The sequence below is a fragment of the Myodes glareolus genome, chromosome 12 (genome assembly GCF_982192425.1).
Source record: "Myodes glareolus chromosome 12, mMyoGla1.1, whole genome shotgun sequence".
In the NCBI taxonomy this organism is placed as follows: Eukaryota; Metazoa; Chordata; class Mammalia; order Rodentia; family Cricetidae; genus Myodes; species Myodes glareolus.
In genome coordinates this window covers 10,448,162-10,464,235 of record NC_142037.1, presented here as the reverse complement: position 1 = coordinate 10,464,235, position 16,074 = coordinate 10,448,162, and positions in this window count along the sequence as shown.

The following is a 16,074-nucleotide window of genomic DNA, read 5'->3' as shown; positions in this document are numbered from 1 at the left end:
GGACGGGAGCTACTAGTCACTCTTCACTACTGAGTTGCAGTACCACAAGAACGGGGAACTTTCTCCATAAATTTTTTAATTTTATTTATTTGAAATTAATTATATGTGGCCATTGGCGCATGTATGGATTACAGAGCTTTAGACAACATATGGCTGAGGAAAGCTTATTGAAGTGTGAAATTGATGGATGATTTAAAATTGCCTCTGAGCAAAAGCACTGACTAAACTGCTTGTTTGTTGACACTCGAGTCACGTTCCTGCCGCATGCCCCCATGTGAGTGACACTGAGAAAGCAGTGCTTGCCTCTTCCTGTCACCGTGACCGTAGACTCAAGTAACGAAACTGCTTTCTGAGCGTCTTAACACCATCCAAGCTTTAAAACCTGTAGTATTAGCCCAACAGTTTATTTTAGATTAATTTGAAATAATTACCCTTCTAAATTAAATAGATCTCATTTTACCAGTGCCCAAATTGGAGTGTGGAGGTATGCCATATTTATACAATTCTTTAAAGCAAATGAGACTAAAGGCAAATGTTCGTAATTCTAACAAGTTAGTTTGGGTCTGTTTTTGTGGAGTATCACTTCATCTTGGCTGGCCATTTGGTCAGCTGGGCTTCAATAAAAGGAGTGGAGACCACACCACAGAAGAGTACTGGACTGGTATAGCCTTTGGTGAGCTTTCAGTCTGTGTGACAAAAATAGAAGCACCAAGATGTATTTTCTACTTCCTTAAAAATTGATACGGTATAGGGGTTATGGTGAAATCAGTATATTTAAAGTTTTTTTTTCCCAAGACATGGTTTCGTTCTGGCTCTCCTGGAACTTGCTGTGTAGACCAGACTGGCCTCGAACTCGGAGATCTGCTTGCCTCTGCCTCCCTTGGGATTAAAGGTGTGTACCTCTTCTGACCAGCTATTTAAAGTGTTTTATTGATAAAAAAAAATAAGCATAGTTTTAGTTATGGTGGATTTTCATGAAAACTCCTTTGCTGTATAAATGCATCTTAATTTTTTGATACCTCAGTCTCCTGAGAATAGACTCTTTTTGTAAATGTATAGCCTTATTTCTCACTTATAACAAAGTGAACTACTAAGTTTGTACATATTTGATACTTTCATGTCATATAAACACACTGTTTTATAAATACCCCCAACGCACCCACAGGTCCCCAAATTTCCCAGATAAGCAGTCATAAGTTCTATTTTTTGAGATTTAAATAATTTCACCATTAAAGTGAGAAGTGGCATGTTTCTCTAGCAGTCCATTAAGTGCATTAAGGGATATATTGACAGCTTAAGGGAACTGTTGCATTAAGTTCCACAGATGCATGAAACCCAAAGTTGACTTCAAATATAATGTAATTGTTAAAATTTGTTTATACTTACAATTCAGTGCCCTAATGTGTAAGGAATTGATCACTTTCATCTTTAGGGGCAGGTTTCCTGTGATTGTTAATGTTTATGGATCATTTTTTTAGGAAGCTGAACCTATGCCTTAAATTTAAGCCTGCTGCCTTTAGATGCTCTCGGCCAACTGGCTGTAACCCATGACTGCATCAGGAATACCTGCTTTTACTGTGAATGCAGTTAGAAATTTTAATTAAAGGTAAATATTAGAAGTACTTCATCTTCATGATTCTAGGCAAATTTCTTAACGTTTTTGAACTTTTGCTGAAAACTGATAAGGTTGTGCAGAATAAGTGATATGATGTTTACTGGTGACCTTGACATGCCTAGTCACCTGATGCATAGGAGCTGAGTGGTAGCGCTCAGTAATACAGAGCAGCCTTTGCAGTGAGTGCTACAGCTCCATCTGAACTAGATTTAAAAAAAAGGCGTGTGTGCGTGTGCTAAAGCTTTTATACTCTGTGTGTTCTTAAGTTAGGGACAGAAGCTCACACAAACAGCAAAACAAAGCTGGTATGGTAAGAATTGAGTTCCTTTTCTGGAATGTGAGCTTTAATGCTGCTCAGAGTTGGGAGTGCTGTTGGCATACTCTTTAGCAGTCCTGTTCTTTAGCTTCCACCAAGAAGAACTGGTTTGCACAGTGTTGCGTCTTTTCCCAGAGCAGCTCGGATCCAAGGCCTGGTTGGTAGGTATGTAAAGGTTGGTGTAAAGGCTCAGCTGCACTACCCTCGATCTGTAGGACCAGAAATCCTCATGGATTGACTGAATCTTCATTGGCAGTACATCTTACCTGCACTTCCCTCTTCTTAGCCTAGCTTCCTAATAATATTTCCTAATCAGCTTCCAGAGTGCTGATCTCCATCTCAGAACTTGTTTCCCAAGGAACCGCTGTGGGAACACAGTATGCCTAGGAGGGCCAGAGGTGATCAGAGGCAAAGGTCTTAATAGATAACTTTAGTATTGGTATTTCTTCAATCCGGAACCATGAGATATAGAAGGACTGCGGCAAGAAACTCAGAGCCACTGCAGTCTAGGTTTAGGGGATGGGCAGTGGAAGGGTCCAGCCCTAAGGAAAGCTTATCCTAGGGTTAAAAGCATTAGTTGAGTTGACTTTAGTTTAAAATTGTGCCTGACTAGGTAAGTTACAAGTCATTTCGTGTGCTGTGGTAATGGCAGTTGCTGTGATGTGGTTAAGTGCTCAAGTTTAGGGTCATTCTTGCTGCTTAATTCTGGTTCACTTAGTGCCCAACCACACAGGAACCAGACAACTTGGAACTGACAACATCTCCATTTCGTTAGTTGTGGATAACACAAGGGCAGATCCCAAGTAATGAGAATACGTGGTAGCTGTCATGAGAGTGGAGGAGTGCTCTGCTGTCTTTGACTTTCAGGTTATCAGTGTTCCATACCTGCTAAGAGATCTTATACATGGGAAAGGGAGTTGAAGAGCTAGTTTTCTGTTGGTGTCTTGAGCAAGAGCAGGGCTTGGTAGTGGTGTTTTGAGAGTGTAGTGAGTAATCAGAGGTACAGCTTGAATTCTGTGTCCAGTAAATCTAGGGGATGGTCAGAGGAGTACAGTCTTTGTTCATATTAGACTGAGGAGACTTCAGGAAAGCATGTGTCAGGAGAGCGGGGAGCAGTTATGGATTGAAGGTGAAGGGCTAGCTGATTTCCACAAAACATCCTGTGCTTCTCAGACGTCTTGTTAGGATGGGCTCACGATCCACAGAGGACAGGAAATGAAACTACAGCAGGTATCTGTATCTGTCTAGTATACTAAACAGCTACCACTTCTGAGTTTGGATTCTCTGTATAGCATAGTTGCCATTTAAATAGTTTTAATTATTTGTCCTTCTTCTAAGTGAGTAAAGGTTCCAGTAAGTTTTTCCATGTGTAGTTGTTTGTGGCCTCTCCCCAGCACAGCACCCTGAGTCACTGGAGAAATGAGTGGTCCCGCTTGAAGTGCACACGGATCTGGGATACACTCACTACAGCAGGGCGAGTTCTGCTGGGCCTGGGTCTAGGACAGCAGATGGGACTGAGGACTCACACAAGCTCTTGACATACTACCTATTTCCTGCCTGGTGGCCTTTAACCTCCATGTGATGTGTGGAAAAGAACGTTGTAAGTATCATTTCTTGAACAGGAGTGATTTCTAGCAAATGTTTTGCCTTCACTACCCGTGTCTCAGATTTTTCTGTGGTATGGAGCTAGGTAAAATACAAAAAGGTAAGACTTTAAGAAGAGGGTAAGGGGGATGGCAATAACCTTAAAGGAAGTGCCAATCAAATTTAACTTGGGACATATACAAATATGTCACTTGTGACATTAATAATGAGTTATGAAAATTGCTAATGTAATTATTTTTCATAATTTGAAGTTAATAGCATGGCTATAATAATGTGACTGGTAGTGTTTGCTTTGTGGAGGAGAGGAGAATGCAGTTCCAGCAGATCCTTCAGGGAGTATGTGAGAGGACATGCTGGGCCACGATTGTCACCCATACAAGGGAGCCTGGGAGCTCCTGACCTGGACTGGAGTTTGAGATCATAATTCATCTGGCTCATGGACAATCCTGATTAATTTTGCAGACCCTATTCAGGAGTAGCTAGTGGATAATAGTTTTAAAAAAGACTTTCTTGTGTATGGATGTTTTGCTTGCATATATGTGTACCATGTACATGCCTGGTCCCCTCAGAGGTTCTGGGTGTCCCTATGAGAAATTGTCAACAGAACCTGGGTCCTTTACACATAAAAGTGCTCCTGTGCCAGGTGTTTTGGTGCAGCACTGGGAGGGAAGGGAAGGGGCAGCAGAGGCTGCCTTGGTCTGCATAATGAGTTCCAGGACAGCCAGGGCTGTGTAGGAGACCCTGTCTCAAAAACAACAGAAAATAAACAAGTGCCCTCAACTACTGGATTATCTTTTGAGTCCTATATTTGCCACCTTTAAAAGTTCAACTGAGGACAAAATACAGCTGAGTTAAGCGCGTAAAAGAAATAGTTTAAATGAGTTGTTTTTTAGACTTTCTAAGCAACCCCTCCCACCTTCCTCTTAACCAAAATATCAAAACACCAGTTTACCCCAGCAGAGGACATCTGAGGGCATCAGCGGTGTGATGCTAGATTGCATCTCACTTGAGAGCAGGTTTTCTTTATTTTGTATTTAAATAACTACTTTAAGTTGTTTTGCAATTGGGCATCTCCATACATTTTTTTTTAAAGGACTAAGATAGTAGGGTTTTACCCCTGAATTATTACTGTTACCAGAGTATAGAGGGAGTCACTAAATATTGAAGCATGGCATAGAACCTACATAATGGTTAATTCAATGGACTTTAGCGCTGAAAAGCCAGGGATTCTAACTTCATAAAGAAGTGGAGATAATTAAAAATAGTGCAAATAACATATTTAGGAGAGAGAGCCTGGTCCAGAGCGTTTAGTGTTAGCTTTAGACTAGGTCTCTTGTATGTTAGGCAAGCACTCAGTCACTCAGAGAGATTTCTGGTCCTGGGTTGCTTTCATTATTGGAAATTGTTAATATTTCACAAGATAAAAGATAAACACTTGTTATTTTAAGTTGATAATGTGAATTGGACATAGGGTCATGTTTGTAATAGCTTATACTTTAGTGTGCTGGCTAGTGCTGGCTAGTTTTGTGTCAATTTGATCCAAGCTGAAGTCATCTGAGAGAAGGGAACCTCAATTAAGAAAATGCCTCCATAAGATCAGGTTGTAGGCAAGCCTGTAGGGCATTTTCTATATTAGTGATGGATAGGGAGGGCACAACCGATTGAGGGATGGTTCCACTCCTGGGTTGATGATCCTAGGTCCATAAGAAAACAGACTGAACAAGCTAGGAGGAGCAAGCCAGTACGCAGCACTACTCCATGGCCTCTGCATCAGCTCCTGCCTCCAGCTTCCTTCCCTGCATGATGAGTTCCTGTCCTTACTTCCTTTAATGTTGAACATGATTTGAAAGTGTAAGCCAAATAAACTCTTTCCTCTCCAAGTTACTTTGGTCATGGTGTTTTTATCACAGCAATAGAAACCCTAAGACACTTAGCAAGCTGTCAGCAGACCCTCAGTTCACATGGTCACCCCACACATTCAGCCTGGGATCTGTTGTTTGGCAGGAGGAGCTGCCTTTTTTAACTGAAGAGCTTTAGAGATTCTAGATAATACTATTGTTCAACCTAGATTGAATTACTGATATTCTTATGGGTCTCTTTTCCAAGTTGAATGCTGACTACTTAATAGAAATTAAATCTTTCTTTTTACATCTACCCTTCTTTGTTATTAAAGAAGTTGGAACTTCTTCAATACAGCAAACAAGTGGCAATTTTTTAATTTCTCATTTATAAGGGCAGTATATGATTATGTTTCAAAAATTATTTTGAAGTAATTTTCAGTTGATGGAAAATTTGCAAAATAAAAAGTGTTAAGAACTCGTGTCATTTGGATAGGTTTTTCCTTCTTGATACTTTCCCACCATTCTTTGAGGAGTTAACTTTCTAATACAAGAAGATGCCATGGGATCACCAGTGCATCCTTGGCACAACCTGGCAATCAGCCAGTTCTTAACATCACTCTGCCTCATTTTGGTGGAGAATGTTATTTGCAAACCATGATCTTTGTACTCATTGTTATTGGGTGTTATTGATATTTTTAGGCTTTCTTGGCAAGTCAAGAAATACGTTTATGTAGGCACACACATATACACATAGACAAATCTATCTTCCTGCCTCTAGACTCACCCTCTACTCAGCTAAAAACCATTAGTCTATACTGATTCCTTCAATTACAGTTACAACACAGGGTTTATTCTCACTTCTACCTATATGTAACTGCCTTGACTGATAGTAAAAGATCAAGCTCCATTTTGCCTCAATATTTTGACTGTGTGACTAGTAATCCTGTCTGTAACTGTTGGGACTACTTTGCCCCAGTTACAGCTTCCAAATTCATGGCCTTAACTCTAAGAATTGAAGTGGGAGACTGTGTGTGTGTGTGTGTAGGTCTAAAGTAGAAGCTCTGCACAATGTAACTACTTAATCCCATTCTGACGTCAAGACGGAAAGTAAAAGGTGAGCAGTTCACATTCAATTATTTTACCTAGTGTTTGACTTGGCAAGTGATTATCTATTGTGCTTAATCTAACTAGAAACTGATGTAATACCCTACTGAACCCAGCCATTTTATTGCACAGCGCCCAGACATGCTCATTTTAGTGAAGCCCAAATCCTTAAAGTGGCAGAAAGCCGAAGAATTTAAATATAGAAAGTTTGAATATCCTTTGACCACTCGATTTACTGTTTCTCACATTCATTTTTTAAAATATCATAACCAATACTTAGGAATCTATTCAAATATCCTTGCTGAAAGTGTTGTTAATTACATTCTTGGAAGGTTTATCAAGATCGAAGAATAGATAATCTGCCTGATGAGTCCTCACTATCAAACCGTCCTTGTTATCACTGCTAATCCTGGGTCATCCCGCAATAGATGCTGATTTAGCAGCCTTGTGGAATGTCTACCATTTAATAAGTTCCCAGAAAATTCAGGAGTAGGTAGCCCGAGTAGCTGCACAAAAAACCATTGGATTGGCATGTTCTTACTTGAGTCTAGAAGAGTCCTTAACCTGTGGTCATTCATTCCTGGTATGCAATATTGGCATGTAATATTGAATTGGCTATTATGATCTCTCAAGGTTTTGTTAGTGTCTTGATGCTTGAAGTCACCTATATTATGTATCAATTTGTCCGTCAACACTGTCAAGGGTAATTTGGTGCTCTGGGAAGGGTAAGACCACAACTGGAGCCTTGCAAGACCAGACAAAGCGTTCCAGATGCCACTGACATGCCAAGCCTTCAAGCAGGGATTTGATGGCTAAAGTCTGTTCCCTTCCGTTTTTCTCCTGGAACAACGTCAGATGGCTAAATAAGCTGTGTGACTTGTCAGGAAGAAAACAAATGATCAGAACGCTTATACTTCATCAGCCACGTGGAATGCTGTCACAGTTGATTACTGCATTCAGTATTCCTGGTAAATGGCCTTATTAGCAGTTCCATAGGTAAGGAAGAGGAGGGGAGAGTGACACTTATGTGTGGTTACCCAGGTAGCAAGTGGGCGTGGAAGCTCAGGTTTTGTCTGAAATTCAGTGTCTGTGCAATAAACCGTTGTGTGGGGCATTAGTTTCTATGCTGACTTTATTTTCCCTCCCAGGAGGATGTTATTGAGGGAAGCAGACACTGCCACACATGAAAGTGTGAAACCAGCAGACCTACTTAAATTTTAGACCTAAGTATCAACAAGGCCATTTACTTAAGAGTGTTGTCTTTGCTTCCTGGAATTGTATTGTTTGCTCATACAGAAATACATTTTTTACTTAACAGCGTTTGGTCTGGTTGGTAAGCACACACCCTCATCTGTGTAGCTATGGACTATTGGAAGCCTCCTCACTACCAGAAAAGCCACAGGAGGAGAGAAGGCATTTTCTTTATTCATTTTCTCCTGCTCTTTGCTCAGTGCCTGGCATGAATTTGTTGAAAGAGTAACTGAAGATAAGAGGACACAGGAAAAGAACTGGCAAAATTTTGTCTCAGAGTGGGACCTTGAGAAAAACCCAAATCAAACAAACCTTGGTTTTGGTGGGTTTGCTCACCAGTCCCTCCCCGTCATCTCCATTCTTACTCTCCCTCTCCACTTTCTCCTCCATTTCCCCTTGCTTTTCTACCCTTCCTTCTTTACCTTTACTCCACTGAGAGCTCGTTCATAATGGGCAGAGGGTCTGAGCCATTACATTAACAAGGAAATGCCGGTCAATTTGTTGGAAGAGGCTTCACAAGCTCTGAGACGCTTCGCTGGAGTCTGAAAGCAACTGTTGGGTTCCCTTAGCACAGCTGTTCTGCAATGAATTTCTTTTTCCTGATACTAAAAAAACCATATAGTTTTACTCAGTTATGAAACTAAATATAGAAATTCAAAATTACATAAAATAGTGTTAATATTTGTGCACTCTTTATCCAGTTTTAAAAACTAATATTTGTCAAGCTGGTTTCATTTTTCTTCATCAGTTTTTGATGTTGATATTTGTATTATCTAGAACACCCATGTCATAAATAGTCAGGTAACTAACTCAGCATGTAAGAATTTTAAAAAAGGATCCTGTGCTATCATAACCTATAAAATAATTATTTCAGTTGCTATTTCTACCCATGCTTAAACATTTCTTGTTAAAATTATCCTAAAATAGTCTTGTTCAGGATCAAACATACTTTACACTACATCATTTGCCCAAGTCTTTTTAGACCACAACAGTCCTTTCACCTACCTTTTAAATTGCTATTTTTGTATAATTGGATCATTTATCTCATACAGTCTTCTGCCTTGTGGGTTTGGCTTATTGTCTCCTTGCCCACACTGTTGTCGTCATTCTTTCATTAAAGCAGTAAGACTCATAGCAGCACCCATGTTCAGTGTGGCACTCCAACCCATGTGTGCAATGCGTGCAGACTAGATCAGTGTAGTTAATATACTCACTGCAGTCTTCCACAAGGCTCTTGAGTTTATATGCTGCAAGCAAACCTGCACTCTGCTTGCCGTATCTTCTCAAAGATGGTTTCATAGCAAACGATTTTGGAAGACAAAATCAGTGTCTCTTATCTGGAGCAAAGGGCAGACAGGCTTACCCATATAACAGAATTCCATGACTTTAGTGTTTTCCCCCTCAAATACAGTTCACTATGAGCTCTTTATGTTGCTCTGCTGGAACTAGAGCTCAGGGAGCCAGAGAGTAATGATGGTTCTCTGGCGATTGCTTTTGCTATGGACAACAGACCACCTTTGTCCTGAGTTAGAAAACAGTCCAGCAGACTGCATATGTATCAACCATATCTCACCGGCCTAGTCCTGTCTCTCCTATGTATAAAATCAATTATTGACTTTAGACATTCTGAGAGGTGTAAGATATCTCAGAGTTGTTTTGATTTGAATTACCCTGATGGCTAAGGATGTTGAACATTTCTTTAAGTAAGTATTTCTCAGCCATTTCTCTATTGAAAATTCTCTGATTAGATTAGTACCCAATTTGTAAATTATTTGTTTTTTAAATTATATATTTATTTATTAAAAATTTCCACCTCCTCTCACCCTCCCATTTCCCTCCCACTCCCCCTACTCCCCCTCCCCCTTGCTCTCCAGTCTTAAGAGAAGTCAGGGTGCCTTGCCCTGTGGAAAGTCCAAGGCCCCGCTCCATCCAGGTCTAGGAAGGTGTGCATCCAAACATATTAGGCTCCCAAAAAGTCAGTACATGCAGTAGAATCAAAATCCGGTGTCATTATCATTGGCTTCTCAGTCCGCCCTCATTGTCAGTCACATTCAGAGAGTCCGATTTGATCACATGCTCATTCAGTCCCATTCCAGCTGGCCTTGGTGAGCTCCCATTAGATCAGTCCCACTGTCTCCGTGGATGTGCGCACCCCTCGTGGTCCTGACTTTCTTGCTCATGTTCTCCCTTCTTCTGCTCTTCATCTGGGCCTTGGGAGCTCAGTTCAGTGCTCCAGTGTGGGTCTCTATCTCCGTCCATCGCCAGATGAAGATTCTTTGTCAATGACTTCTCAATCAGTCCCCCATTTCAGCCACATTCAGAGAGTCCGGTTTGATCGCATGCTCATTCAGTTCTGTCCAGCTGGATTTGGTGAGCTCCCATTAGAGCAGGCACACTGTCTCAGTGGGTGGACCAACACCTCACGGTCCAGTCTTCCTTGCTCATCTCCTCCCTCCTTCTGCTCTTCAATTGGACCTTGGGAACTCAGTCTGTTGCTTTGATGAGGTCTCTGTATCCTCATCCGTCGCCGGATGAAGATTCGATGGTGATATTTGAGATAATCATCAGTGTGATAGTGGGGCAAGGCCAATTCAGGCACTGCTGCCCAAGGACCTAGCTGGGGACATCCCCGTGGACACCTGGGATCCCCTCTAGAGCCAATTCTCTTGCCAACCCTAAAATGATTCTCTTAATGTAGATAACTTCTTCCCTGCTCCTATATCCGCCCTTCCCCCATCTCCACCCTCCCACTCCCCCAAGCTCTCTCCAGTCTTTCCCTTCTCCCTTCTCTCTCCCCCCTCCCCTCCCCCCAAGCCCACCCTCACCCCTACCCCCACCCCCATGCTCCCAACTTTTGCCCAGCAATCTTGTTTGCTTCCAATTTCCGAGAGGATCTATATATGGTGTTCTTTGGGTTCACCTTGTTATTCGGCTTCTCTAGGCTTAATGTCCTTTGCTTATGGCTAGAGTCCACTAATGAGTGACTACATACTATATTCATCTTTTTGGGTCTCGATTATCTCACTCAGGATAGTGTTTTCTATTTCCATCCATTTGCATGCAAAATTCAAAATGTCATTTTCTACCGCTGAGTAGTACTCTAATGTGTATATATTCCACACTTTCTTTATCCATTCTTTCATTGAGGGGCATCTAGGTTGTTTCCAGACTTGGCTATTACAAATAGTGCTGCTATGAACATAGTTGAACAAATGCTTTTGTAGTATGATTGGACATCTCTTGGGTATATTCCTAAGACTAGAATTGCTGGATCCTGAGGTAGGTTGATTCCCAATTTCCTGAGAAACCGCCACACTGATTTCCAAAGTGGTTGCACAAGTTTGCATTCCCATCAGCAATGGATGAGTGTTCCCCTCATTCCACATCCTCTCCAGCATAGGCTATCATTGGTGTTTTTGATTTTAGCCATTTTGACAGGTGTAAGATGGTATCTCAATGTTGTTTTGATGTGCATTTCCCTGATGGCTAAGGAGGTTGAACATGACCTTAAATGTCTTTTGGCCATTTGAACTTAGTCTGCTGAGAATTCTCTTTTCAGTTCAGTACCCCATTTTTTAATTGGGTTAATTAGAGTTTTCATATCCAGTTTCTTGAGTTCTTTATATATTTTGGAGATCAGACCTTTGTCTTATGCGGGGTTGGTGAAGATCTTCTCCCATTCAGTAGAATGCCTTTTTGTCTTAGTGACTGTTCTCTGTTTTACAGAAGCTTCTCAGTTTCAGGAGGTCCCATTTATTCACTGTTGCTCTTGTTGTCTGTGTTACTGGGGTTATATATAGGAAGTGGTCTCCTGTGCCCATGTGTTGCAGTCTACTTCCCACTTTCTCTTCTATCAGGTTCAGTGTGGTTGGATTTATGTTGAGGTCTTTAATCCATTTGGACTTGAGTTTTGTGCATGGTGATAGATACGAATCTATTTTCATTCTTCTACAGGTTGACATTCAGTTATGCCAGCACCATGTGTTGAAGATGCTTTCTTTCTTCCATTGTATACTTTTAGCTCCCTTGTCAAAAATCAGGTGTTCATAGGTTTGTGGGTTAATATCTGGGTCTTCTATTCAATTCCATCGGTCAACATCTCTGTTCTTATGCCAACATACCAAGCTGTTTTCATTACTGTGGCTATCCTGGGTTTTTTGTTTTTCCATATAAAGTTGATTATTGTTCTCTCAAGGTCTGTAAAGAATTTTGTTGGGATTTTGATGGGGATTGCATTGAATCTATAGATTGCTTTTGGTAGAATTGCCATTTTTACTATGTTGATCCTCCCAATCCAAGAGCATAGGAGATCCTTCCATTTTCTGATGTCCTCTTCAATTTCTTTCTTCAAAGCCTTAAAGTTCTTGTCGAATAGATCTTTCACTTCCTTGGTTAGTGTAACCCCAAGATACTTTATGCTATTTGTGGCTATTGTGAAAGGTAAAGTTTCTCTGATTTCCCTCTCTGCTTCTCTATTCTTTGTATGTAGAAGGGCTACTGATTTTTTTTTTTTTGAGTTGATCTTGTATCCTGCCACATCACTGAAGGTGTTTATCAGCTGTAGGAGTTCTTTGGTAGAGTTTTTGGGGTCACTGATGTACACAATCATATCATCTGCAAATAATGAAAGTTTGACTTCTTCCTTTCCGATTCAAATCCCCTTGATCTCCTTATGTTGTCTTATTGCTGTTGCTAGAACTTCAAGTACTATGTTGAAGAGATATTGTGATAGTGGACAGCCTTGTCTTGTTCCTGATTTTAGTGGTATGGCTTTGAGTTTCTTTCCATTTAATTTGATATTAGATGTTGCTTTGCTGTATATTGCTTTTATTATATTTAGGTATGATCCTTGTATCTCTACCTTCCCCAAGACCTTTATTATAAAGTGGCGTTGAATTTTATCAAATGCTTTTTCAGCATCTAATGAAACTATCATATGTTTTTTTTCTTTCAGTTTATTTATATGATGGATTACATTGATAGATTTTCGTATGTTGAACCAGCCCTGCATCTCTGGGATGAAGCCTACTTGATCATAATGGATTATTTTTTGATGTTTTCTTGGACTCGGTTTGCCAGTATTTTATTGAGAATTTTTGCATCTATGTTCATGAGCAAGATTGGTCTGTAATTCTCTATCTTGGTTGAGTTTTTGTGTGGTTTTGGTATCAGGGTGACAGTAGCTTCATAAAAAAGTTTGGCAATGACTCTTCTGTTTCTATTATGTGAAACACTTTAAGGAGTATAAGCATCAGCTCTTCTTGGAATTTCTGGTAAAATTCTGCATTAACACCATCTGGTCCTGGTTTTTTTTATTTTTTAATTTTTTGGTTGGGTGGTTTTTTATGACAGCTTCTATTTCCTCACGACTTAAAGGTCTATTTAAATTATTCACCTGGCCTTAATTTAATTTTGGTATATTGTATTTATCTAAAAATAAGTCCATTTCTTTTACATTTTACAACTTTGTGGCATATAGGCCTTTGTAGTAAGACCTAATGATTCTCTGAATTTCCTCAGTGTCTGTTGTTATGTCTCCCTTTTCATTTCTGATCTTGTTAAATTGCGTGTTCTCTCTCTGCCTTTTGATTAGTTTGAATAAAGGTTTGTCAATCTTGTTGACTTTCTCAAAGAACCAGCTCTTTGTTTCTTTGATTCTTTGGGTTGTTTTCTGTGTTTCTATTTTGTTGATTTCTGCCCTCAGTTTGATTATTTCCAGTCTTCTACTCGTCCTGAGTGAGTCTGCTACTTTTTTTTTTCTCTAGAGCTTTCAGGTGTTCTGTTAAGTCTCTAATGTGAGCTTTCTCCATTTTTTTTATGTGGGCACTTAGTGCTATGAACTTTCCTCTAAGTACTGCTTTCTTAGTGTCCCATAGGTTTGAGTATGTTGTGTCTTTATTTTTGTTGAATTCAAGGAAGACTTTAATTTCTTTCTTTATTTCTTCCCTGACCCAGGGGTGGTTCAGTAGTTGACTCTTCAGTATCCATGAGTTTGTAGGCTTTCTGGGGGTAGAATTATTGTTAAATTCTAACTTTATTCCATGGTGATCCCATAAGACACAGATGGTTACTAAAATTATTTTTGAATCTGTGGAAATTTGCTTTGTTACTGAGTATGTGATCAATTTTCGAGAAGGTTCCATGAGATGCTGAAAAGAAGGTATATTCTTTTTCATTTGGATGGAATGTTCTATAGATGTCTGTTAAGTCCATTTGATTCATTACCTCCCTTAGTTCTCTTATTTCTCTGTTAGGTTTCTGTCTGGTTGACCTGTCCATTGGTGAGAGAGTTGTGTTGAAGTCTCCTACTATTAGTGTGTGTGATTTGATGTGTGTCTTGAGTTCTAGTAATGTTTCTTTTACATATGTGGGTGCTTTTATATTAGAGACATAGATATTCAGGATTGAGACTTCATCCTGATGAATTGTTCCTGTTATGAGTATAAAGTGTCCACTCCATCTCTTCTGATTGATTTTAGTTTGAAGTCAATTTTGTTAAATATTAGTATAGCCACACCCGCTTGTTTCTTTGGTCTGTTTGATTGAAAAACCTTTTCCCAACCCTTTACTCTGAGTAAATGTCTGTCTTTGTGGTGGAGGTGTGTTTCTTGTAAGCAGCAGAGTGCTGGGTCCTGCTTTAGCATCCATTCTCTTAACCTGTGACTTTTTATAGGTGAATTGAGACCATTGATGTTAAGTGATATTAATGAGCAGTGGTTGTTAACTCTGGTAATTTGGGGGTTTTTTTTGTAGTAGAGTTTGTGTGTTTCCCTTTTTTGGGTTGTGCTTGTGGAGGGTTGTTAGATGTCTAATTTATTGTGGGTGTTGTTGGGTTCTTTGGGTTGATTTTCCTTCTATTACTTTCTGTAAGGCTGGATTTGTGGCTACGTATTGTTGAAATCTGGATTTGTCCTGGACTATCTTGTTTTCTCCATCGATGGTGAATGCAAGCTTTGCTGGGTATAGTAGTCTGGGCTTGCATCCATGGTCTCTTAGTTTCTGCAGCACATCTATCCAAGACCTTCTGGCTTTCATGGTTTCCATAGAGAAGTCAGGTGTAATTCTGATAGGTTTCCCTTTATTTATATGTTACTTGACCTTTTTCCTTTGCCGCTCTTAATATATTTTCTTTATTCAGTATGTTTTGTGTTTTGATTATTATATGGCGAGGGGATTTTCTTTTTGATCCAGTCTATTTGGTGTTCTGTAAGCTTCTTGTACCTTCATAGGAATATTCTTCTTTAGGTTGGGAAAGTTTTCTGCTATAATTTTGTTGAACATATTTTCTGGGCCTTGGAGCTGTAATTCTTCTCCTCCTTCTATCCCTATTATTCTTAGGTTTGGTCTTTTCATGGTGTCTCAGATTTCCTGGATGTTTTGTGTTAAGAATTTATTGGATTTGCTGTTTTCTTTGATCAATGAGTTTATTTCCTCTATAGTATCTTCAGCGTCTGAGGTTCTTTCTTCCATCTCTTGTATTCTGTTGGTTATACTTGTCTCTGTAGTTCCTGTTTGTTTACCCAGATTTTCCATATCCAGCTGTCCCTTGGTTTGTGTTTTCTTCATTACCTCCATTTCAGTTTTCAAGTCTTGAACTATTTCCATTACCTGTTTGATTGCTTTTTCTTGGTTTCTTAGGGTATCATTGAGGGACTTATTCATTTCTTCATACTTTTTGTTATTCTTCTTATCCATTTCTTTAAGGGAGTTTTTCACTTCCTGTTTAAGGGACTCTATTACTTTCTTAATGTTACGTTTAAAGTCTATTTCTTCTACGTTTTCTGGATTAAGGTGTTCAAGTCTTCCTGTTTCGTGTTCGCTGGATTCTGGTGTTATCATGTTGTTTTTCAGATTGTTGTAGGAATTCTTGTATTGGCGTCTGCCCATCTCTTCCTTCAAATGCCTTCCAGAAGGATGGATCTTCTGGTATGGGATCTAGGCCGCTTGCTGACCATGACCTTGCAGGCAAAAGGGCACACTTGCTGGGTGCAGGCTCAGTGGGACAAAGAAACTCCTGCAGCAGTTGCACTCACCACCCTGTCCCCAGACCCTCCGTCCCAAAGCAGGCTGAGGTGGGAGATTCTATGACCCGCAGAAGAAAAGTGGTTCTTGGGGGGCAAGCTGAGCTCCCTTTCCTGGGCTTCCTGCTGGCCTCCAGTAGGGTGCACACTCACCCCTCTGGAAGGACAGATCTTCTGGTACAGGATCCTGGCCACTTGCTGGCCAGGGACCTCGCGGACAAAAGGGCGCACTTGCTGGTTGCAGACTCAGTGGGACAAAGAATGTCCTGCAGCAGTTGCCCTCATCACTTTGACCCCAGCCCCCAGCCCCAAAGCAGGCTG